The sequence below is a fragment of the Leopardus geoffroyi genome, chromosome B3 (genome assembly GCF_018350155.1).
Source record: "Leopardus geoffroyi isolate Oge1 chromosome B3, O.geoffroyi_Oge1_pat1.0, whole genome shotgun sequence".
In the NCBI taxonomy this organism is placed as follows: domain Eukaryota; kingdom Metazoa; phylum Chordata; class Mammalia; order Carnivora; family Felidae; genus Leopardus; species Leopardus geoffroyi.
In genome coordinates, this window is record NC_059337.1 from 36,322,944 (window position 1) to 36,345,857 (window position 22,914).

A 22,914-nucleotide genomic window follows, 5' to 3' on the forward strand; every position below is an offset into this window, starting at 1 on the left:
TCTTTTCCTCTCTCTATCTCCACCCCTCCCCCCCACTCTCACTCCCTTTCTCTCTCTCAAACTAAATAAGCTTTTAAATAAAAATAGTAATAACATTGTTATGCACACTTGAAAGCTGTCAAGAGCAGCTCATAAAAGTCAACCTTGGGGGCATCGCGGTTTGTGAGTTCGAGCCCCGCGTCGGGCTCTGTGCCGACGGCTCGGAGCCTGGAGCTCGCTTCGGATTCTGTGTCTCCTCTCTCTCTCTCTCTCAAAAGTATTAAACATTAAGGAAAAAAAAAATGTTTTAAGTCAACTTTGTATGGGGACCGATGGTGATCCCCTCGCAGTGTATGCTAATATCAAATCATTATGTCGTAAACCTGAAATCAACATGTTAAACATCAGTTATACCTCAATAAAAAAAAATTAAAGAAAAAGAATGAATAACCCAAACCAATCATCTGGGTTAATGTTATCCCAAATCTCACAGCCTGCTGTACCCAGAACAATGACTTACTTCCAGGGTTCACTGACAAACCCCTTCCACCCCTGGAGGAGACACATTTTCGCCCTTCCGTCAGGCAATGAGGTCAGAAGGGGCTTCTGTGGACAAAGTTAATAAACAGCTAACTTGGGAGGAATAAACAAAATAAGCCAGGGCTGGGTCAGTGCAGGCATGTGTGGCCCTTGCGTCTGACACCACTGGGTTGCATCCCCGCCCCCCACCCCCACCCCCCAGCTGCCCACTGGCTGGGCTGATTCACTTCCTGTGTCCTCTCAGGAGCAGGCAGCCAGAGAGGGGACAGGGGACTGTGGAGGAGAAGCTGAACCCTTAGGGCACGTAGAGACTATTAGTCACTGGCTGGAGGGCTTCTGACCTTAGTGCTCATGGGGACCACAGGCCTGCCCCCTCCCATCACCTTCTTATGTAAGCCAAGGTCTGAAGGCAGAGTGAACTTGGCCTTGGGGCTCAGCAAGAGGCAGTGGCCCAGAGCCTCCCTTTTCCTCATAGCTCACGTCGCACCCTACAAGCCCTTGGAGCCCCTATCCCCAGGCCCCCCGTTCATGCACTGTCCATATTTATAAAATAGGGGCTGGAAAAGACAAATGTGTCCCTAGTCATCAAGGTGTCTTCAACCAGAGACCCCCTGGGGTTCTCCACCGAAGATGATTTTGCCTCCGGGACATTTAGCAACATCTGGAGACATCGTTGGTCGTCAAGACGGAAGTGACAGGTGGCCCCGGCACCTGGCATCCGAGGGGTAGAAGCCAAGGTTGCTGCTAAGCATCCCGAGACGCACAGGGCGGCCCCCACCCCCACAACAAAGACCTGTCCTGCTCCCAGACGTCACGAGCGCTGAGGTGAGAAACCTGATCTAAGCCAAGCTGTTTTTTACCGATGAGGCCCACCCAGGAAGGCACAGGGCCAAAGTCACACCGTGATATAGTATCAGAATCAGCACCCATGGTTCCCCACCAGCCACAGCAGCCTTGAGCTCCCAAGAGTGCAGTGACCAACTCAAAGATTGGTAGTGGGCTGGCAGAGTGGCCCAATTTAGGACCACGCAATCTAGGGTGGCTGGGCTCTGGGCCTTTGACAGGCTCCCAATCACTTCTACCGCGGTCAGCCTGGCCAGGGGGCTCCCGAATAACTGAAGGGGAAAAAACGTCTCATGGGTGATGGTGTGCTCAGGCAAAATGCGGGCTTGAGGCCTAGGCAAAATTCACCACTCACACCCCGCAGAGCACGCTGGGGGTGGTCAGGGCCACAAGTGAGGCCAATCCTGTGAAACAAACCCTGCCTTAGAGGACACGGCAAGGGCAGGAGTTACAGCTTGGGTCACTGCTCTGGGACACGCTGCCTTTTCTCCCAGACACTAAAAACGGCTGTGTCTCTTGCACCTGTTGGCCCCTCGCTGCCACCTGCATAATTTCAAAATAATGTCTAGAGTCACCCTGTCCTTTTCCCCAAGCAACCAGCCCCAGGTCTCCAGGTACCGGGGTGCAGGCCAAGGCCTCAGAGCTGACTGTGCAACCCCATCGTTGAAGAAGGGCTGACTCACGCTATGTCACAATAGGCGAACTTTTCCATTCGCTGTTGCTGGAAGCCACCGAACTTGTAGTGATGGGGGCGATAAAGAGAAGGCCAGGGGTCAGGAATGCATAAGCTATGTCTCGGGTCAGGGTCTCGCCTGCTCCAGGGGAAGGGAGCCCGTAGGGAGCAGTTGGGGAGCAAGGAGGGGGGGACCACAGTGGCCTGGGACACAGAAGGAGTCACCATTATGGATTCACTTCTTCAGGCAAAGCATTTTCTTTGTCCGCCACCCCCCCATCTCCCAGTCCCCTTCCTCCCCAATTTTTTCCAAACAGCTGATAAACTCATAAACACGTACATCCCTAGAGGCACAACTTCTGGGTGTCTCCCCCAACACCAAGGCACAGGGGCATTTCTGCTCTGCATCTGGCAAACCACAATGAGAACGGAAAAGGATCTGGGGGTCAAGAGCAGGGCTCAGGGGAAACAGCCAAAGCTCCCCAAGGCGGGTGCTGGCCACCCTCGCGTCCAGGCTCTCTGTCCCATCTGTGTGGCCCGCTGGGTCATACAGAGGCAGCACGGCCGAGAGGCTACGGCCGTCCAGGGTACCTCTGGCCCCCCTCTCCCTCTGCCCAAGTGTTATCTTGGGCAAAGTTACACCACCGCTCTGGGCCTCGGTCTCCACATCTGTCAAATGCAGACGACACGGGTTTCAACGTCATGGAGTTATTGTAAAGATTAACCGATTCGTGCAGAGAGGTTAGAACACGGCCTGGCAAACAGCTAACAATTACTGAATGCTTATGACTGGTATTAAAATGCAACGATCACCCCTCCAAGCCATCGGGGAAGAAGGCAGGAGCCACATTTCCTGTGAGTGTGAAGAGGAAATGCCTCCAGGGACCTCACCTCCCACCTATGGCCCTACTAGCTTCCTCTGGAAGTCATCTTTGTTCCGTCTCTTCTCCTCCAGTCGACTCCACAGGGGCCCAGAGTTTTGCCTTGAGACACAGATAAAATTCCTTTGCTGAAGACAGCGGCTGAAAGAACGATGGGGGCGGGGCCGAAGCCACTTGGTGTGTGTGTGTAGGTATGTTCCATATTTTCTATTGATAGAAAGTTCCGGCTTCTACTGTAGATAATTCTTGGACCTCCACCCCACCCCCCACCCTCGAGCTTCTCCATCCCGCTTGTCCCTGCACTGGGGTAGTTCTTGGGTCCTCCAAGGAAACCACTCTGATCAGATTCCTAAGTGAGGTCTAAGAGCCCCAAGCCTTCCCCAGGGCCGTGGGCAGAATAATGTCCTCACTCTTCCCAGCCCACACATCTGGTCACACCTTCTCAGACTGGTTTGTTAACCTTGGCCCATGATCTGAAGCTCCATCCTTCCCCCCAGGGCTGCCTGGGGACCTGGCTCTGGTCCTCCTCCTTGGTTCCCCAGGGTCCTGGGGAATTTTAAAAGACTGCCTGGAAAGGCCACTGTTTTCACCACTAACTGAGGAACTTCCACATCTCTGGAGAGCAGCACTGGGAGTTTTCTTTGGGGGATGGGAGTCTAAAGGGGAGCACTCCTCCCTGGCTCTCTCAGTTCGCGGGGTGGCCATGCGTTCTGCCTGGGAGCTGCCTCTCTGGGTGACCTGAAGGTTCTTGCCAAGGCAGCTCTCAAGCACCGCGAGCAACCAGGTGCAGGGGACAGAGACCCAGCTTTGAACGAACTTGACTTCCATCAAGAAGAACTCCAGCTCTGCCTCCAACAGGTCACTCTGGGCCTCAGTCTGCCCGTGAGGAGAGGAGGGGTGGGGCTGAATGTGTTCATTTATTCAACACACATTAACTAAGCACCCATTACACACAAGCCACGGCGCCGATCCCTGGCGGCAGAGCCGTGACTAAAACCGACAGAAAGCCCTGCCTTCACGGCCCTGATATTCTAACCGGGAAGACAGATGATAAACGAGATAGAAAAGGAAACGAGACAGGATGTTCGCTGATATGGAAAATACAGCACGGAGGGGGTAGAAGGGATACGGCCTCTAACACCATTCCAGCTGAGAAATTCCGGGTCTAAACCTCTTCCCCTACTGGGTTCTGGTTAAGACCCAGGAACTGGCAGAAGCCTCCTCCAGGGAAGAGAACTGACCAACTCTGGCTGTGCGGGCCTGTCCTGAGGGCAAAGGGGACATCTGGGCCGGCTGAGGAGTCCAGGGCTACAGGGCTCCTGGCAGGGCCTCAAAAGTCTTCAGGGCCCTGCCATGGAAAGGCCTACACCCCCTGCCATGCTTCCCCACTTGACCGTGGCATAGAATGAGCCAGACACTGACCACCTCCTCCTCTAGGGGCTCTCAGACCCCTCCGGTCCCTCCTCCTGCAGCCTCCCTGTATGGTAGAATGTTCTCTCTGCTTACATAAGGATGGGGGGAACGATTTTAAAAATCCAATCTTAGCACCTTCTCTTCCTGTAGAGACTGTTTTTGATCGGTGAATACTACTGTATGCTCAGGATAAGACCAGCTCTCTGAGGGAGACCAAAGATGTGTGATCGCTTCCCAGACGTATTCATAGGCCACGTGGGGAGCTCAGGCTAACACACATACACAGGAGGAAATCACCATCATCTCTTACAGTTTGCTGGGAAGCTTACAGAGCCCTCTGGACCGCTCACTCATAAAACCACGCAGACTCTATTGTCCCCGTGTTACAAATGAGGAAACCGAGGCATGCACCGTCTCTGCCCTCCATCGATGGTTGCCCCATGAATGGGTAAGGAGAAGGAGGAGGTAAAGGGTCAAGTTTCCAATGAGATTTCCTGGAAGGCTGGGTACGACTCCAGTGCAAATGGGACAGAGGCCTCAGTCTCCTAGGGCAGGGCGAAGCCGGGCACATAACCCACCTCCCTTGGGCCTGACAAGTGGATCCAGGGTAAAGGCAAAGCCTACCTGTCTGGAAAAGCACAGGGGATTATGGATGCGCTCGCTGGTTTATAAAGCATCGAACCGCCCCAAGTGGGTGTCAAGGACCCTCGGTGGCAGGAGGCACCTTTCCAGTCCAAAGGAAAGAATCTCTGCCCTTCGAGGTTGATTCAGTCCGTTCCTGTTGGGCAGCCTCCGTGAGCTGGGAAACTATGGCTACGGCAGTGAACAAAACAGGTGCCTGCCTCCCGCAGTCCTGGAGCTTAGCAAGGAGCTGGCTCTCTCTTGAGGAGCCGCCTGACCGGATTTTACTTCTTCTTGGAGGTGCCCTTTCCTGACCTACCCCTTCCAGAAGAACCTCCAGGGAAGAAGGGAGGAGGGGGAGAAGAAAGGAACCTCTGCTGAGTCAGAGGCCCGGAGCACCAACCACCTGGCTCTAGGAGACGGGTTTGAAGTTCAGGTCTACCATATCCCCCCCCCCCCCAAATGACTTAACCTGTTTGAGACTCCTCCCCCCCCCTCGCCCCCCCAACCTTGCTAATGGGATAAGACCTGCTACCTCGCTGGTTTATTGTGGGGGGGGGGGGGGATGAAATCAGGCACGCGTCCATGCTAGTGATGTTAACTCTTACGCACCTCCCTCATCTGCTCTCTCGGGTTCTGCGTGGAAAAGGGCATCTTTCACCCCCGTCCTCACACTGAGCTGGGCGTCCTCGCCGCCTGGGCTGCACGAAGCCCATTCTGCTCAGGTCCGCAAGGGTCACAGAGCTCTAGACCTAGCTAGGCCCCTGCCCGGCTGGTGGGGGAGGGGGGGGGTTGGGGATGCCACCCTCCCTCCTGCTCTCAACTCATCCGACTGGGGCTTGGGGAGTGCTTGGGGGAAGCAAAGGATGCCCAGCCGGGCGGCGGCCTGCCGGAAGACAGGACAGAAGCCGGGATGCCCCGGTGGCTGGGCACCCACCTCAGCAGGGCCCAGCCGCCCCCCACCCCGGGCAGGGGACGCCCTCTCACCCGCACCCCGCCTGGCGCGGCCGGCTCTCCCGTCGTGGGTCTGGCCCCCGGGCGGCGGGAAGCGCGAATGTAAACATCCCTCCAGAATTCGCCAACTCCGCAGTCCCCATCCGAGGACTCTGCTCAGGGGCTCGGGGACGGGCGGGGAGGGGCGCAAACGCCCAGGGGAGTGAGAGATGGGACGCGCGAGAGGGCCGGCGTCCCCAGGTGTCCGCGGAGACCCGGCGCGCCCGCCCCAGCTCCGCTCGGGCTCCCCGCGCGGGGACGTGCGGGGCCGCGGATGCCTGTCGCCGCCGCCCGGGGCGCGGCCGTCCCGGCGCAAACTTTCCTTCCGAGAGCGGCCCTCGGCGACCTCGGCGGGCCGCGGGCAGCGCGGGGGCGACGGCGGGGTGCGCGTGGACCCCAGGCGCGGGGTCCCGCCCTCGGTTACCTGGGTTCCGAGGGGCGCCGGCGTCCGGCGAAGGGGGCGCAGGGACGCGGCACCGGCAGGCCGGACACCGGGACGCTCCTCCGGGGCCGCTGCGGCCCCCAGACACGCGGGCGCTGCACCTGGCCCGGCCGGTCGGCGCGCCTACCCCGTGGGTCCCGCCCCCGGTCCCCTCCCGCCCGGGGCGGGGCGCGCAGGCCCCGGGGAGGAGCCGAGGGCAGGGGGGAGGGCAGGGGGCACCGCGGGGGCACCCCTCCCCGCGCGGCCCTCACAGAACCACGTGCCACCGACGCCGGACTCGGTGACCTCCGGAGCGGCGCCCACCGCTCGCCCCGCCTGAGATGCCACCGAAGCCGTGCGCCAGGTGGAGTCGCGTGTAGGCCCCCGTCGCCCGCCGGACCCCTCCGCACGCTCCACCGCGCGCACCCCCACTCCCGGGGGCCGAGGGCTGGGAGCCTGCCCTTCAGAAGAATGCACGGGGTGGAGCACAGAGAAGGAAAAAAACAACCGGGTACCCGCAGCCCCACCCCACCATGATCTCTCCCCACCCCTGGCTGTTCTTGGCCTTGGCCAAGCTCCACCGGCTCTCTCCGGAATGCCCCTGCCCAAGGGAGCTTTGCCACCCTCTCCCATTCCCCAGGACTCCACTTCCCAGGCCTGGAAGGTGCTGGGCCTGGACTTCTGCCACTCAGTGGACACAGCAGAAAGAGTCACAGGGACACAGGGGACAAAGAAGAAACAGCCGCCCAGACTGTGTGGCTACTCCCAGGTGCTGAAGGAACAAGTTGTAGGTTGTTCCTGCCTGCCCCCCCCCCCAACTCTCCTAGAGGAATTCTGGAAAATGCACCCTTTGGACAAAACTTCCAGAATGAAATGGGGGGTGGGGTCGACCTTCCTTGCCTGCCCAGGTTGTCTGAGCTCTTTTTTCTGCCTGCCTTGCCTTGTTTGTTACATGTGCAGACACAGTGGAAGGAGCACAGGACCAGGAGTCCAGAGGCCTCCATTTAGCTCTGTGGCCTTGGGCAGGTCTCTAGCTCTTCCTGAGCCTCAGTTTCCCCATTTGCCGTGAGTTAATGATCTCTCAGGCCCTTTTTATGGATCCTCAATGGTGCTATTGGGCATCTTGCTTAGGTTGGCCTGCAGCTGTGCATCACATAAAGAAGCGTGTGCACGTGCGTGTGTCTCGCTTGTCCTTTCAGATGTAAGTTCTTGGAGGGAAGGGACGAGGCCATACAAACAGGCAGCCGTGCTGTGCAAACCAGAGCTTGACAGGAGTGGGGGGCATGGAGTGGATCCCAGTCCCAGCTTATGCTGAACTCAGAGTGGCCTCGTAATCCCTGCTTTGCCTTCACGAGGGTTTGGGGGACTGAGATTTGAGACGTGGAGCCCTTTGCGGGGGAGGCAAGGCCACAGGTGGTGTCCTTTCTGATGTCATCTTTATTTTTTAATGTTTATTTTTGAGAGAGACAGAGCACAAGCAGGGGAGGGGCAGAGAGAGAGGGAGACACAGAATCAGAAGCAGGCTCCAGGCTCCGAGCAAGCTGTCAGCACAGAGCCTGACGCGGGGCCCGAACCCATGATCTGTGAGATCATGACCTGAGCTGAAATCGGACGCTTAACCCACTGAGCCACCCAGGCACCCCGTAACATCATCTTCAGATGCCCGGGACAGTGATGGGCTTTGGAGGCAGAATAGGGCGTGAGGTGTTTAAAGCCAAATGCTGGCCTGGCCCCCAGCTTGCAGAAGCTGTTGGCACGCACAAGACAGGCACACAGCCCACCGCTGAGCAGAGACAGCCAGTGCCCCACTGGACTCCTGCCCACCGCAGGCCTCTTTGTGTGCACCTTGGGGACTGAAGAGGGACGACTAAGTGGCTCCCGGAACCTAAAGGAGTGTGGTCGGTGGATCTTGGCCAAACACCTGGTCACCAGGGGCCACAGCCCCCACCTGTGCTGCTGGGAGACGAAAGCCTAGCTGAGTGGTTAAACAGGAACCCTCTGGAGAGGGCTGTGAAGCAAGAAGAGGCTGCTGGGGAGAAGTGGGGAGCAGAGGAGAGGGTGCTGGAGTCCCAGGGAGGGTCTGGAAAGCTGGGCTGGGATCAGTCGACCTTGGGGGATTTTGAGGCCACCCTGGTTGGGAGATAGGGGCACGGGACATTTCTGGAGAGACCCGGACCCCAAATTACCCAATGAGGCAGCCGATGATATGTCAGGAGAGGCAGCGAGGTGACATGGAAAGAGCACCAGGAGTCAGGCAGCCTGGATGCAAACGGCCTTGAGCAGCTGTTTCTTTATCTGCGAGCGGGGATCGGAATCCTGTTCCTCGTAGGGTTAGCGTGGTGACCGCAGAATGCATTTGGAAGTGCTTTGGGCGCAGGAGTGCTGCGTGAATTCAACATTCAGGCTTTGTAGTTTCTTTTCAAGGGCCTCAGCAAACATTTGTGGGACCGGCCCAGCGGGGGGGCAGGCACTACGTGTCCTCGTGGCCATGGGAGGTGGACCACGGAAGGGTGTGGGGGGATGTCTGCAGTGGTCCGAGGGACCGAGGAGGGGTGGGGGAAATGGAGAGCATCACTCAGAAACGTCAGTTCTCTTTGGGGACACCTTTATAACCCAATGCAAATATCCTTTTTGGGCAGAGCCCCCACCCCCATCCATATGACGCAGAATCTACCATTTCTCCCTCTTGCCCTCACTGCCCCCTGGGCGTGCAGGGTGCCAGGTGTCAGAAGTACTTTTCCCAGCCAGGGGCCCACTCCTCGGGGGCTCACCAGCTCCTCCTGGGTGGCCCCAGACGGTCTGTCCCCTTTGTCCAGAAAGCTTTATCTGACAGCAAGAACTGTGCACCCCAAACATAGCAGGACTCGGGAGCCTCATGCATCCTTAGCTCTCTTGCACCCAACGCTCACTTAGCCCCCAAGTTCTCTCCCTCCTCTTACCTCCCCTGCGATGGAGTCTTCAGGCCGGGCTTCCTGCTCCACTTTGCAGATGAGAAAACGGAGGCCGGGAGAGGGGCCAGAGCTTGCCCGACAGTGCCTCTGGCGAGGCTCTTCCCTTGCTGCATTGGGGCTGGAAGTATTAGCCTCATTTCACAGGAGAAGTCGTCGCTCAGGGGGAGTACATGGTTGACAGAAAGGCCTTCTCTCACTATCCTGGGGGCTAGAAGTATCCAATCGCTATGTCAGCAGGGCCACGCCCTTCGAAATTTCAGTAGGAGAGGGAGTCCTGATCTCTTCCAGCTTCTGTGGGCTCCGGGCGGTGCTCGGCTTGCGGGGGCGTGACTCCAGTCACACTCCCTTCTCCTCCGTGTCTCTCTGGGTCCTCTCCTGTTTGTATGAGGACTCCAGTCCCTGGGTCCAGGACGATCTCGTCTAAAGATCCTTAATTACAACTACAAAGGCCCTTGTTCCCAAATACCTTCACAGTCCCAGGGACTGGAGGTTAGGACATGGCATTATCTTTTTAGGGGACACCATTCAGCCCAGTTCAGTGTTTTTCCTCCTAAGGGTAGCACCTCGTGGTCCCCCAGTGTCGTACCTCATCTCAGCTGCCTGGGAGAGGCCTCCCTCAGCCTCCTCCCCTACCTGGTTGTTTAGGGAGGAGACAGGCTAAGGCCACTTGGGGGTCTTGCTGGGGCAGTGAGTTGGGGGACTCCCCTTCCTCTGACTTCCTGTCCCAGCACCTCCCAGTCTGACCATGGCTGTTTCAGTAGCACCCTTTGTGTCCTTTTCTCTAACACCTTTCCATCATGGGGTACTTATGGGAAAGACTCCCTTCAAGGGGGATGTTCTCCCCGCCTTCCGTGCCCCAGCCCCTCTACTGATGCCCAGGGCTTGACAGCCCTTTATCGGGGAGCTACAAGAAACGACAAAGTTGGGGCGCCTGGGTGGCGCAGTCGGTTAAGCGTCCGACTTCAGCCAGGTCACGATCTCGCGGCCCGTGAGTTCGAGCCCCGCATCAGGCTCTGGGCTGATGGCTCAGAGCCTGGAGCCTGTTTCCGATTCTGTGTCTCCCTCTCTCTCTGCCCCTCCCCCGTTCATGCTCTGTCTCTCTCTGTCCCAAAAATAAATAAACGTTGAAAAAAAAAATTAAAAAAAAATAAAGAAACGACAAAGTTTTGCATTCCCCACAGAAATCACAGACCCCCAGGGGAACCCCCCAGCCCCGGGGGGGGGTGCACAGTCTCTCCCCAGGTGTGGATCCGGTCCTTAGAGCGGAGTTGAGGGAGGTAAAGCATGAGAAGCCCCCGAAGGGTGTGTGTGGAGTGGGAAGACGCTGAGAGGGGAGGAGGGTGACCCCCCGCCCCCTTGTCTGGGACTCACCTCGGCCGGGGCTGAGCCACAGGGCCAGGCTTAGGGCCCGGACACCCGCCTCCCGAGGGAAATACCACGAGGGCCTGTGCCCGGTGGGTTTTTCTCCACCAAGAACCAGAGAATCTGGAAGGGCCTTCAGGGTCATTTGACCTAAGGGGTAACGGTGCTCAGGGAGGAGCAGAGATGCCATGAAGGGGATCAGTAGGCTGATGGTGTCTCAGCGTGCCAGCTTCCTAGGCCAAGGCAGGTCCGTACAGCAGCCCACAGTCCTCTAGGCAAGGGGCTTGGGCAGCCCCTGTTTGCAAGGGGAGAGCTACAGGACTGGTCTTGAGGCCACAGTAGCAGAGAGGTGCACGGGGTCTATTGGGTGGAGGGTTTCTAACAGGTGGCCTGGGGGAGGGCACACATGGACGTTATGAAGGAGATTTAGCTCCCGCCCCACCCCCTGGCAAACTCCATCATAACCCCACCGCAACCTCTGTTTTCTCCTGTCAGCCTCGGAGGGCCTCTGTCCCTGCAGCCAAAAATGCCCTAGCGTGAAAATATAATATCTAATCCAGCGGTTCTCAATCCCGGCTGGACGTCAGCACGAGCCACCGGTTCAATCCAAATCTCTGGAGGTGGGGCCTGGGTCTTTCCTGAAGTTCCCCAGGTGATTCTGGCGGGCAGCCAGCGTGGGGATCCGCTGGGGTAGTCCGACGCCCTGGGCTGTCTGGCTCTTGGTCTGTGTCCTCATCATCCCGCCCCCAGTGCCGTGGGTGGGACCCAGGTCACAGCAAATATACATACAAATACAGGAGCCCGCCCCGACGGCTCCAGCACCCACGATGGTGGCCTACGCGCCCCAACAGCCATTGTAGCAACACTTCCTGCCTGGATTCTGGGCCATCCATTGCACGTGGCTCAGCGCTTCCCTGGGTTTCTCCTGCTCCTGTCCCCCTGGGCCCCACGCACCGGGTGTGGACGGCGCAGACCGGGTGTGGACATGCTGGAGGTGAGTCAAGCTCTCCAGGCGGGGGAGGAGGGAGGTAGGGAGGGGGACGAGGGGTGCCGCCTCTGGTTCTCTTCTCTCAGCCGGAGGCCGCTGCCTCTCCTCCAGGCTCCAGGTGCCCTCCCCCACCGCAGCAAACGTTGACTGCCCCGTGAACCCAGAGACTCCCTCCCGGACCCCCAGCTCTCTCTCCGCCCCCAGGTACCAGGTGTCGGCAAGCTCCCGGCAAAAACCGGACTCCCGCTCTCTCTCCAGAGCCAAAGGCACACGCGTCACCTTTAACACAGCAGTCCCACCCCTGAGAGCGTATCCTAAGGGAATAATCCTGAAGAAATGAAAAAGCTCTTTGAACAAAGTTTCGGCATTGTATCCAAAAGCAGGGAGCTGGAAGCAACCTAAGTGTCCAGTTCCAGGGTGCCTGGGAAGGAACAGCACACCCACTGTAAAAGCTAATTGTGAGGACGGTTGCAACATCGGAGATGGCTAATGATACAGTGTTGAGTGCAAAATTGCACTGGGCAGGAGCCCAGCTGTGAAAAGTTGCATATGTGCATGTACAAGGGCTGGAGGGGAACTGGGGGCGGGGCGGCGGGGGGGTGGGGTGGGGAGGACCTCCAGTGCCCGCTTTTTAAAAGGCCGGCAATTGTGGGTGATTCTTTTTCTGATTTCTGATAGTGTTGTAATATTGTTTGTGCAATAAATAGCTGAATGAATATAAAATAATAGTAATTATTATTAGTCTCTAGGGGAAGGCTCTTGAATACACCTATTCAAGCTCAGGTATAAATGAGCACAGGTCCCCCGTGCGGGCTGCCTGGGTGGAACATTTGCATTTGAAAGAAGCTAAAGTTTCCGATGAACCCTGGCATTCAGGTCCGGGTCGCAGAGCTATTTTATAAGCAGGTGAAGGCCTTGAAGTCCCCAGCCGTAGAGGAGCCCCCTTCTCCACACATTTCTTAGCTCAATGTGCCCACTTTGTGGGGCCACAGGGGAAGGGACAGCGCACAGGTACCTCAGCCTCTGAGCCTCGCCCTACACTGCACATTATTTTATTCAATAATAAGGATATCTGTGGCATCAGACAGCGACACTCTGACTGGGCAGGAAAGGTGCCAGGGGTTCACAGCCAGGAAAAGGCAGGGGCTGAGATCTGAACCCTGGTGGGGTTTAGCTAAGGGGAAAGGGGCTTCTCCCCTCTGGCCTTGGGTCTTTCCTCGGAGATGAAAAAGTGACAGGTGCTATCCAGAGCCTCTCAGTGACAGCCTGGATGCACAAGGACAGTTCTAGTCATAGGAGTGGGACAGGGTGCTGGAGGACCCCAGGGAGAAAGAAGGACAGGCTGGCGCTGGGTCTGAGGCTTTCTTAAAAATCTGGGTGTGGACCTTTTGAAGTTGTGTGCTCAGGAAAGGCGCAGGAAGCTTGCTGTGTTCTCTGTCCCCACCCAGCTCCGGAGCTGTCAGAGGTGGGAGGGGGAAGTGATCCCCTGCTGATCTCCTGGGGCCTGGCTGGCTAGGCAGGGCAGCTCCAGAGAGCCAGTGAGCCCTGTGGTATATACCCAGTCTGCTCACGGGCGTGGAAGTCCAGATTTACACAAACAAGCAGGAAAGCTTCTTTCTGACCAGAGGATTGAAGGCGACAGTCCCCACCAGTGTTTACCAAGCTCTTACTACTGCTGGTGTAACCTCTATAGACCCCGTATCTCATTTAATGCTCACTGAGCCCCATACCATTGTCCCCGTTTCAGAGTTGGGAAAGTGGAGGCAGTGACTTGGATGAGGTCACGCAGCAGGGACTCGGGACTGGCGCAAAGTTTGTGCTCTCAACCGCGGTGCCATTCTGCCTTAATAACCAGAGGCTACATTTTGATTTCCGAAACTTAAATATATATACGACTTCTCCTGGAACACGTCTGCTCTGAAGTTCACCACAACGTACATCCTAACAGCTAACGTTCAAAATAGGACTCCTATTCGCATCAGCCAGCTGCTCCCCAGGCTTTCACAGGTCCAAGCCTTTGAGAAACAGTCCGCTTATGGGAAATACGGAGCACCTGCGATCAGTTTCATGCATTAGAATACAGGGACCATAGCCATCTATTAGCCATCCTAGCAACAGTAAGATACTAAAAGAGCAAACGACTTGCCTGGATGGCTCCATGAGCTAGACGCCGAATTTGTATCGCACAGCCATCGGGCCTGCTAGGATTTCTTCCTCCTCAAAAATTGTTGTGCAACTCTTTTCCGGGATGGTTTCTGACCCGTTTTCTAGAAAGTCTCTTTGGCTCCAGCCCGTGTCATACCTAGCCAACACGGTCTGCTTTGCCTTTTAAAGATCCAAGTGCAATGTCTTTCTTCCGATGCCCAGGTCTGGAAGAGCCAAGGGGATGGTCCTGGCCTCTGACGAAAGCAGCCGGCGCTGAGAATGTGCCGAGGCCCCCGGTGACATCTTTGTCACTCTGAGCCATAGTTGGGTTTGCGAATACTCCCGAAATCCCTGCTAAATATTTTAGCATGGGGAGGAAGCTGCTAAAGAGAGGGAGAAGATTATTGAGGGCTGTGTAAATATTTAATTTAGCTCCAAGCTGGTAACCTCAATTACAGCACACTAATGCCTTTAGCGTAATATTCCTGAATCTGAGGACGAAGAGCCCTTTCTCAGGCACACGTCAAACCCCTTCACCAGCAGGGCAACCCCACCCTCATTGACCACACCAGGGCTGGAAACCTCATGCCTTCTCTTCAGTTCTCACGACAACCTGGTGAAGCTGTTGGTATCATCCCACATTGCACAGGAAGTAACCGAGGAGGCACAGAGGGTGTACGTAAGTGGCAAATGGCTGAGTCGGGACTCGAGAATGTACGTACTCTTGGTGACCTCGGCCACCAAACCTACCAGCAGGTGTCCCACATTCCCTTCACGGCCCACCTTTGGATTGCTGGCCCACCGGTCCTGATGTTCGCGGAGTGGCGTCCCTGGCTCCGTCCTGGCTGGTGGAGCCTCACTTCTGAGTCTCACCTGCCCAACGCACATGCACTTGTATCCAAGAAGCAATGTGCTCAGGACTATGGACAGGTCTCATCACCTAGGAACCAGGTCAGATGCTCACAGGATGCGGCAGAAGCAGGTTTCCTCTGGACTCTGATTTCTTTCTTCATTCACTCATTCACATTCTTACTACAGATCCTTGCTGAGCACGTGCCGTGGGACGGATGCTGTGGTAGGCTGCATAACGGTCCGTCAGAGATGCTCCCAGATCCTGTGACTATGGTAACTTATGTGGTGAAAAGAATTTTGCAGATGTGATGAAGTTAAGGATCTTGAGATGGGTGGATCGTCCTGGATTTTTAGAGTGGGTCCCTTGTAATCACAAAGGTTCTTATAAGCGGAAGGCAGGAGGGTCAGCGGTCAAAGTGTGACAATGGTAGCGGAGGTCGGAGAGACGCAGAGGTGAGCCGAGGAAGACGGGCAGCCTCTATAAGCAGGAAAAGGCAAAGAAATGGATTCTCCCCTGGAGTGTCCGGAAGGAACATATCCATACCAACACCTTGATTTTACCCCCAGTAAAACTGATTTTGAACGTCTGCTCTCCAGAACCATGAGATAATAAGTTTGGGATGTTTTAAGCCACTGCGTTTGCGGTCATTTGTTATAGCTCCAATAGGAAACTAATACAGATACCAAGATAAATGAGGTGTGGTCCCTAACATTGAGGAGCCCTTTATGGGACCATGAAGAATCCCCTGGAGGGCTTGTCAAACACAAATGCTGGGCCCCGCCCACAGAGTTTCTGCTACAGTGGGTCTGGGCGGGGGCTGAGAATTTGCTTTCTAACAAGCTCCCAGGAGATGCTGAGGCCATAGGCTGAGGACCACACTTTGAGAATCGCTTGCCTAGAGGCGCGGTTCTGGAGTTTTACTGTGCATTCAGCCGTCCCGGGGGATCTTGCAACATGCAGTTTCTGAAGATAAATGCGTTCATTTATTTGTTGCCATGCGTATTGCCTGCACCCTCCGCTAGAATGTCAGGTATGGGAAAACAGCTCCTTTGCGGCTGCTGCCAGAGCAGTGCCTCGCAATGGACATGCAATAAACATCTGGTGACTGGCTGGGTGGATGAGCGAGGCTTTGGAGCTCGCTGGCACCGTTTTAGGTCAGACACGGTGATATGGGTGTCCTGGGTGCCCTTGCTGATGGCACGGAGTGAATGAGACCCCACAGGGACAAAATGAAGATTAGGAGGCAAAAGGGGGGGTGGAAGGGTCCCCAGGGGCCCTCCATCATAGGAGAGAGGCAGCATGAGTATCCCCGAGGGAGGAGGAGCAGTTGGGGGGGGCGGAGTGGGGAGAGCCAGGACCGGGCCAGGAAGGAGGGTATTCCCAAGAGGGAAGGGAAGTCAGCAGCTCCTACAGCAGCCAGCCAAGAGGGGCTTCCGGATAAGGCTCCAGGGAGGGAGAACTCAAGCACAAAACTCCCACTGTTAGGAACTGGGGTGGCATCTTCTGTGTGAAGGGAGGGCTTAGGGGCTCAGATAGGCATCCATTTTTTTCTCTCTTGACTTATTAGACAATTTATAAAAGCAAGATGTGTATGCTGGGAAATATTTTGGAGAATTCTGAGAAGTATACAGAAAAAACGGAAATCTCCAGTAACTGCCATACCCAGAAATGAGCCTTATTTATGTTTTTATGTATTTCTGTTTTTATTTAATACGTGTATGTCACACACACACTATTTTCCTTCAAATTGGGATAGTACTGTTTGTATCTTTAAATCGTTTCTTTTACTTAATACAGTGTCCCATAAATATTTTTTTATGTTATTTTGAAGAGCAAAATAGAATTTCTGAAGGAGGATAATACGCTTTCTCACAAATGCACCATAATTTAGCTCTACTCTTATTTTTTTTAGTCTTTGTTTCATTTGGTTTTAATTTACATCACCCTAAGACTAATGATGTTCGGCATCTTTTATGTGTTTATTTTCCATCCTTATCTCTTCTTTAGTGAAATAGCTACTGAGATGTTTTGCCTATTTTTTAACCGGGTTACTTCTTTTCTTATTGTTGAGTCCTTTACATATTCTGAATATAAGTCCTTTTTCAGGGATAGGATTTGTATTTTCTCTCAGTCTGTGTTTACATTGTCCATGTCTTGGGCAGAGCAAAAGTTTTTCATTGTGATAAAGTCTACTTTATTATAAATTTTTTTCTTTTAGATTATGTTTTTGATATCCGAACACTCTTCACTTAACCCAAAGTCACAAATGTATTTTCTCGTGTCTTCTAGAAGTTCACAGGTTTGCATTTTATATTTAGGACTATGATCCATTTTGGAATGAGGGTTTTTGTTGTTGTGTTGTTGTTTGTTTGTTTTTTAATAAGATGTGGGGTGTGTGAGGTCTTTTTCTTCTTTTTTTTTTTTTTCCCCCTTTTCGGTCTTGCAAATAGATGCCCAGTTATCCCAGTCATTCATACACTTGTCCAAAGGATGTGAGTGTGCACCCTGGCTTTGCACATCCCCGCTTACACATAGAAGACACAGGAATTCGCCATCGCTCTACACTCCTTGCCCACAAGGAGAGACAGCGCCTGGCACGAAGTGCTGGGGTCTTGCGATCAGACCTCCACCGGCTCCAGCCCACCCCTTATTTGTGGAACAAGTCACACCATCTCCCTAAGTCTCCGTTTGAAAACCGGCAGCAGCAGTCCTGACCTCAGCGGGTTGTTGTGAGGGCTGTGGTGTTAATCTGGTAGCAAAATTCTGGACACACGGTTACAAACCGCGAAGAGCTTTCCCGAGGCAAGGAGATGGGTGTGAGCGCGAGCTGCGGCTGGAGAGATCGGGTTCGCAGGAATGGGACGGGAACAACCCACGCATTTGCAGGGAGCTGTATCTCTGGAAGCCCTAGGAAGCAGCTACAAAGGCTGGGGTTGCCGGTTCTCTGCAGTGAGAAAGGCTTCCTTTGCAGATGGAGCGATTGAGGTTAGGCATTGGGAAGAACTTTCCCTCTGCCGGAGGAAGAAGTAAAAAGGGATAACTGAGTACATTGGGGAGGGGCGTCTTTCCTGATTGCGCATGTGCAGACCTTCTTCTTTCCCGCGGGCCCCGCACGGGCCTGAGCAGCCTCGGGTCGGGTGCGGTTCTCCGGGCGATGCGTGCGAACGGGCTTGCTCGGGAAGGGCCCCCGCTGCCCTGCAGGCGGCGCCCTCGTGCCGGCGCAGGGGGCGGTGCGGCCTCGGTCCTGCTCTACCTCCGCGGTGACCGCGGCCAGGGACTGGTCCCCACCCTGGACCCCGCACAGCCTCAGGCTAGGGTTGCAGGACCCCCCGAGCCTGAGGCCTGAAGGAGCCAGAGCTAGCTTCGCGCATCAGTGTGAAGACGAGAACACCCACCTGCCCACAACAGTTCAGATCTCTGCCCGATGGGTACTCAGCTGTGTGGTAAGTCAGAAAAACCTGAATCGGGTCCGGTTGTGGTCCTCACTGCCTGAGGCCATCAGGACAAGTCCTTGGTTTCTCTGTTTTCCCTGATGAGTACTCCCTCCCACCACATAGGACCGCCAGAACACATAATGAACACCTAATACATGTGAGCAATTATTGTTATTCAGCAAACACGATGTGTCAAAGACTCAGGAAAGGCTACATTGCCAGCTGGGTGGACTGGGTTGAATGCCAGAACCACAGCGGTTTTTATTTTTATAAAATATTTAACAAGGTTTAGTTACGATTTCAAAACATCAAGAATTCCAAATCAAGTAATTTTGGTTTCAAGTTTTGATATTCATTACCTAGCATTTGCATTTGGCCTCTAAAGTTTAACAGTTAACTTTTGAATATTTTCGGGGAAAAAAAAAGAGATTATTTTTCACATACATTTTTTGAAGTTAATTTTTACAACTGATGTAATTTATATTCCTATGATGAAAGTACATTCAAATTGTATACCCTGGGTGTAACTCATTTCGCCTCGAATCCCTTGGATCATCCAGACTGAGCGCAAATAGAAATCACAGGAGAAGGCACAATCATGATACTAGGGTGCAGGCAAAAAAAGGAAAAAAGAAAATGAAAAACCTTGAAGGAGACCATCTGCTTAAAATTTTTAAAATTCCCAACAGCAAAGTGAGCATATTTCACTTGTACCCCCCCAAAAGCATTTATATGATTACTAGAGATGGGAAAAAGGCATAGACAGTAATCCATGGTCAGTCTTCAATAAAGACAAGGGAACAGCAATAGGAAACATCCGTAGGATGTTCCTAAAAGAATAAAATTATGTGCCCTATGTTCAGCCGAACGTAATATTTTATTTGGGGTGGGGTGAGGCAATAATGGCGTAAAATATACAGGAAACAAAATAATAAAGCCTAGGTTTAGTAGAAATGACTTCAATTTGTTTTTCCTATTTCACCCCTCCCCCCCACTCTTGCAAACACCAGTTTGTTTTCTGTTATTTAAGAGTCTGGTATTGTATTTATCTCTTTTTTTCCTTGTTGAAATGACTTCAAATTTTAATGTCCAAATAGCCAACCACGCAGGATGGATTTGTAAAAAGTGAAACAAATAATTACCTAGGAGATAGACAATGACTTTATTAGTTTGGGGGATAAGAAATGGGAGAAGAAATTGAACATAACAAATATTTTTAAGTAACTATTACTCAGATCGATTAGACTGTATCCGGGTCAAAAGCCACAATGAATGATTAATGTTTATTGTCCACATTTTGAACTACAGAAAAAGAAAATAGAGTCACGGAGCATTTCACTGGTTTTATGCCTTTTACAGAAAGTAAAGGTTTTGATTAATATGATGAACTGAATAAACAGTTTTCAGTTATAGGCAATGAACTGTCAAGGGTAAACCTATGATGATGTCAGCAACACAACTGTAAAAAAAAGGAGGGGCGCCTGGGTGGCGCAGTCGGTTAAGCGTCCGACTTCAGCCAGGTCACGATCTCGCGGTCCGTGAGTTCGAGCCCCGTGTCAGGCTCTGGGCTGATGGCTCAGAGCCTGGAGCCTGTTTCCGATTCTGTGTCTCCCTCTCTCTCTGCCCCTCCCCTGTTCATGCTCTGTCTCTCTCTGTCCCAAAAATAAATAAACGTTGAAAAAAAAATTAAAAAAGGAAAAAAGTGTATAAGCCAGAATTTTGACTAAAAAGGCAGAAGCATTCTCTGTGCTGTGCACAGCTCATGGCTCCAATTCATAGCAGGAGGCGTGGCTTCACTTATGTCCATGCAATGGCATTCTTTGGACAATTCAACGATCCTATGTGATATTTTCTGAGCCATTAACAATGTTAGCCAAAGGTTATTTTCAAAAACAAACATCTAAATTGGCTGTGTCATTTTTTACTTTTAATATTTGAGAGAGAGAGAGAGAAAAAATCCTAAGCAGTCTCCATGCTAGGCATGGACCCAGACACCGGGCTCTATCCCATGACCCTGGGATCATGACCTGAGTTGAAATCAAGAGTTGGACGTTCAACCAACTGACCCACCCAGGCGCCTCAGCCATGTCATTTTTTAAGGGACTGAAAATATTTTCAACGTTTAGAGAAAACGTTTTCTTTTTTTAATACACAGAAGGAGCCTTCATAGAAAATATGCAATAAAAGTGATATTCCAGTAAAATATAAGAACATTAAAAAACAGAAGGAAAATGCTCATATGACTATAAATGAGAAGATTCATATTCAAATAGTCCAGTTTATATCTCTATAAACTATATTCAGGTCACTCTACATTAAGGCAGAGTCTCAATTGAAGAGATTTGAACAAATGAGCCAAATATTAGTGTTTTGGGTTTTCTTTATAATATGCCAGTATTGAGAAATGTAAAAGAATTTAAGAAATGTTGGGGCACCTGGGCGGCTCAGTCGGTTAAGCGTCCGACTTCAGCTTAGGTCATGATTCCATGGAGCATGAGTTTGAGGCCCGCATTGGGCTCTCTGCCCTCAGCCCAGAGCTCACTTTCAATCTTCTGTCTCCCCCTCTCTCTGCCCCTCCCCAGCTCAAGTGGGCACCCGTGTGTGCATGCGTGCTCTCTCTCTCTCTCAAAAATAAATAAACGTTCAAAAAGAACAAAAAGAAGCTTGAAGTGTCTCCATGTAGAATTTAAAGGAAAATTGTCTAAGAATTCAAGAAAGATGGTCTCATGTGGCATTTCAGTCAATAGAACAAAATTTGGTTATTCACTATGTCACAGCACAATTAGTAATTTTGTTGAAATAAAGGGAGATAACTTACAAAATCAATCGGTGCGTAACATGTGTGTTTTTATTCTACTATCCTTTCAAACATCACTAGCCCACCAACAGAACCCTGATATACCCAGCCATGATTAAATGCAATCCTCCTTGATATTTGACTAATTTTCAGCCATATTAAAAACCAGTTTTCAGTCCCTTGAAAACACACTGTTCAATTCTGTCACTATTAAGGTATATTTGTTAAGGTAGGAGGAGAAAATATTTTCCTTTTATGGACCGTGAGCCTGATTAGTAACTTAAATATTGAGACATATAGTAGGTGGGCCTCCATTGGTGTTCTTTCAGGCCCAGAAGTGTCAGGAACCAGCCTGAACCTTCACCAATGATAGTGTTAGGCAGACGCCTCACTCCCCTTCTTCTGAAAGGCTCTGAGGCATAATGGGGAAACTACTGAGTATGAAACATGAGGACCCACGTCACTTGCCTTATTTCCTTCATCATCCATGGAGCAAAGGTGATACGCCTGCCTCCCAGCACTGTTCAGAAATCATGTGATATGGTATATGTGGGAGTGTTTCACGACACAGGGAGGACTGTCCAGATGGAAACTATTCTTGCCATGCCCCAGGACCCCTGGGGTCATGTCTTACCTCCTTCCTAAGGAACACTGGCTTGCCCCAACACTTGACTCAATGGCAGGTCTAGGCCGTCATATTTTATACGATGGGCTTCCTCTTGCCCCGGGGTAGTCAACCTATGATGTGGGGCAGGAGTAGACAAAGAGAAGCTGGCACAGTAGAACACTTTGAACCGCCTATTGATTTCCCTGCCCTCCCCAGGACATCCTTAGGATTTTTGCCAAACTTTTCTCTTCTCCAATCTGCCTCTTATTCACCATCCTGCCTGTCCAGCTCCTAAATGTAGTCACAATTTATGTGTGTGTGTGTGTGTGTGTGTGTGTGTGTGTGTGTGTATGGGGTTTAAGCTTAGAAGTAGTTATAAATTCTTTTTTTTTTTTTAAATAGGCTTCATGCCCAGCATGGAGCCTAATGCAGGGCTCAAACTCACAACCCTGAGATCAAGACCCGAGCTGAGATCAAGAGTCAGACGATTAACTGACTGATCCACCCAGGCACCCCATAAGTTATACATTCTGAAGTTTTTATCCAATGCATAGAAAAACTAAGATAGCTAAATTCAATAATTTGTAATCTACTAGAACTCATGAAAGAATCCAATGTTCTTGACAAAACTCGGAACAAAATTGGACCCTGGAAAACGGACTTGGTAGAAATAAAGTTCACAAAAGGAGAAACTCACCACCACAGAAGCTGTCATCAGTGAAATGTAATATTGACAAAAATTTGATCTATGGACCAAATTTCTGATATAAAACTTAAGTGCAAAAGAATTGGTCCCAGTGAAAATAGTTTCAATCAACTCAAAATGAAAAAAGTGAAAAAACTGGAAATAGCTTAATGGAGCTTTAAGGAAAATTGATCAAGGAATTAAATTGACTTCTTGGGGTCTATTCCGGAAAACCCTTTCCCAAGGAAAATTCGTCAAAGTCAGCAGCCTTCCTAGTTACATGTTTGAATTCAGAATGTCTCCCATGGATTTTCTGGAATTTTCCTTAAGAAGCAAAGGAGAGCTGGCCTGTGGGGAAAGTTGCGCCTGTGAGGTCACAGCGTGGAGAGACCAGGAAGTGTGATGGGCAGTGCCTCAGTGGGCAGGCCCCTCTCTTTGTAAAAATACATTAAAAACTATATAGACTGCATTGGCATAGAGGAAAGGGCATAATCTAGACTAGATTCATTATTTTGTATTCATTATTATTATATTCTTTTTTTCTTTTGATTTTATTTATTTTTTTATTTTTTTAACATTTATTTATTTTTGAGACAGAGAGAGACAGAGCATGAACAGGGGAGGGTCAGAGAGAGAGAGGGAGACACAGAATCTGAAACAGGCTCCAGGCTCTGAGCTGTCAGCACAAAGCCCGACGCGGGGCTCAAACTCACGGACCTCGAGATCAC

The 22,914-nt window shown here is 52.2% G+C and overlaps 1 protein-coding gene across 1 annotated transcript in view; it reads right to left on the reverse strand.

Annotated features, from left to right (window-relative positions):
* PAQR5 (progestin and adipoQ receptor family member 5) overlaps positions 1-6,516 on the reverse strand; it is a 67,797-nt gene extending 61,281 nt beyond the window's left edge. Inside the window, exon 1 of the mRNA XM_045449271.1 lies at positions 6,368-6,516. The gene's annotated coding sequence lies outside the window, so the exon portion shown is untranslated. The remainder of the gene's footprint in view (positions 1-6,367) is intronic.
* Between the last annotated feature and the right edge of the window lie 16,398 nt (positions 6,517-22,914).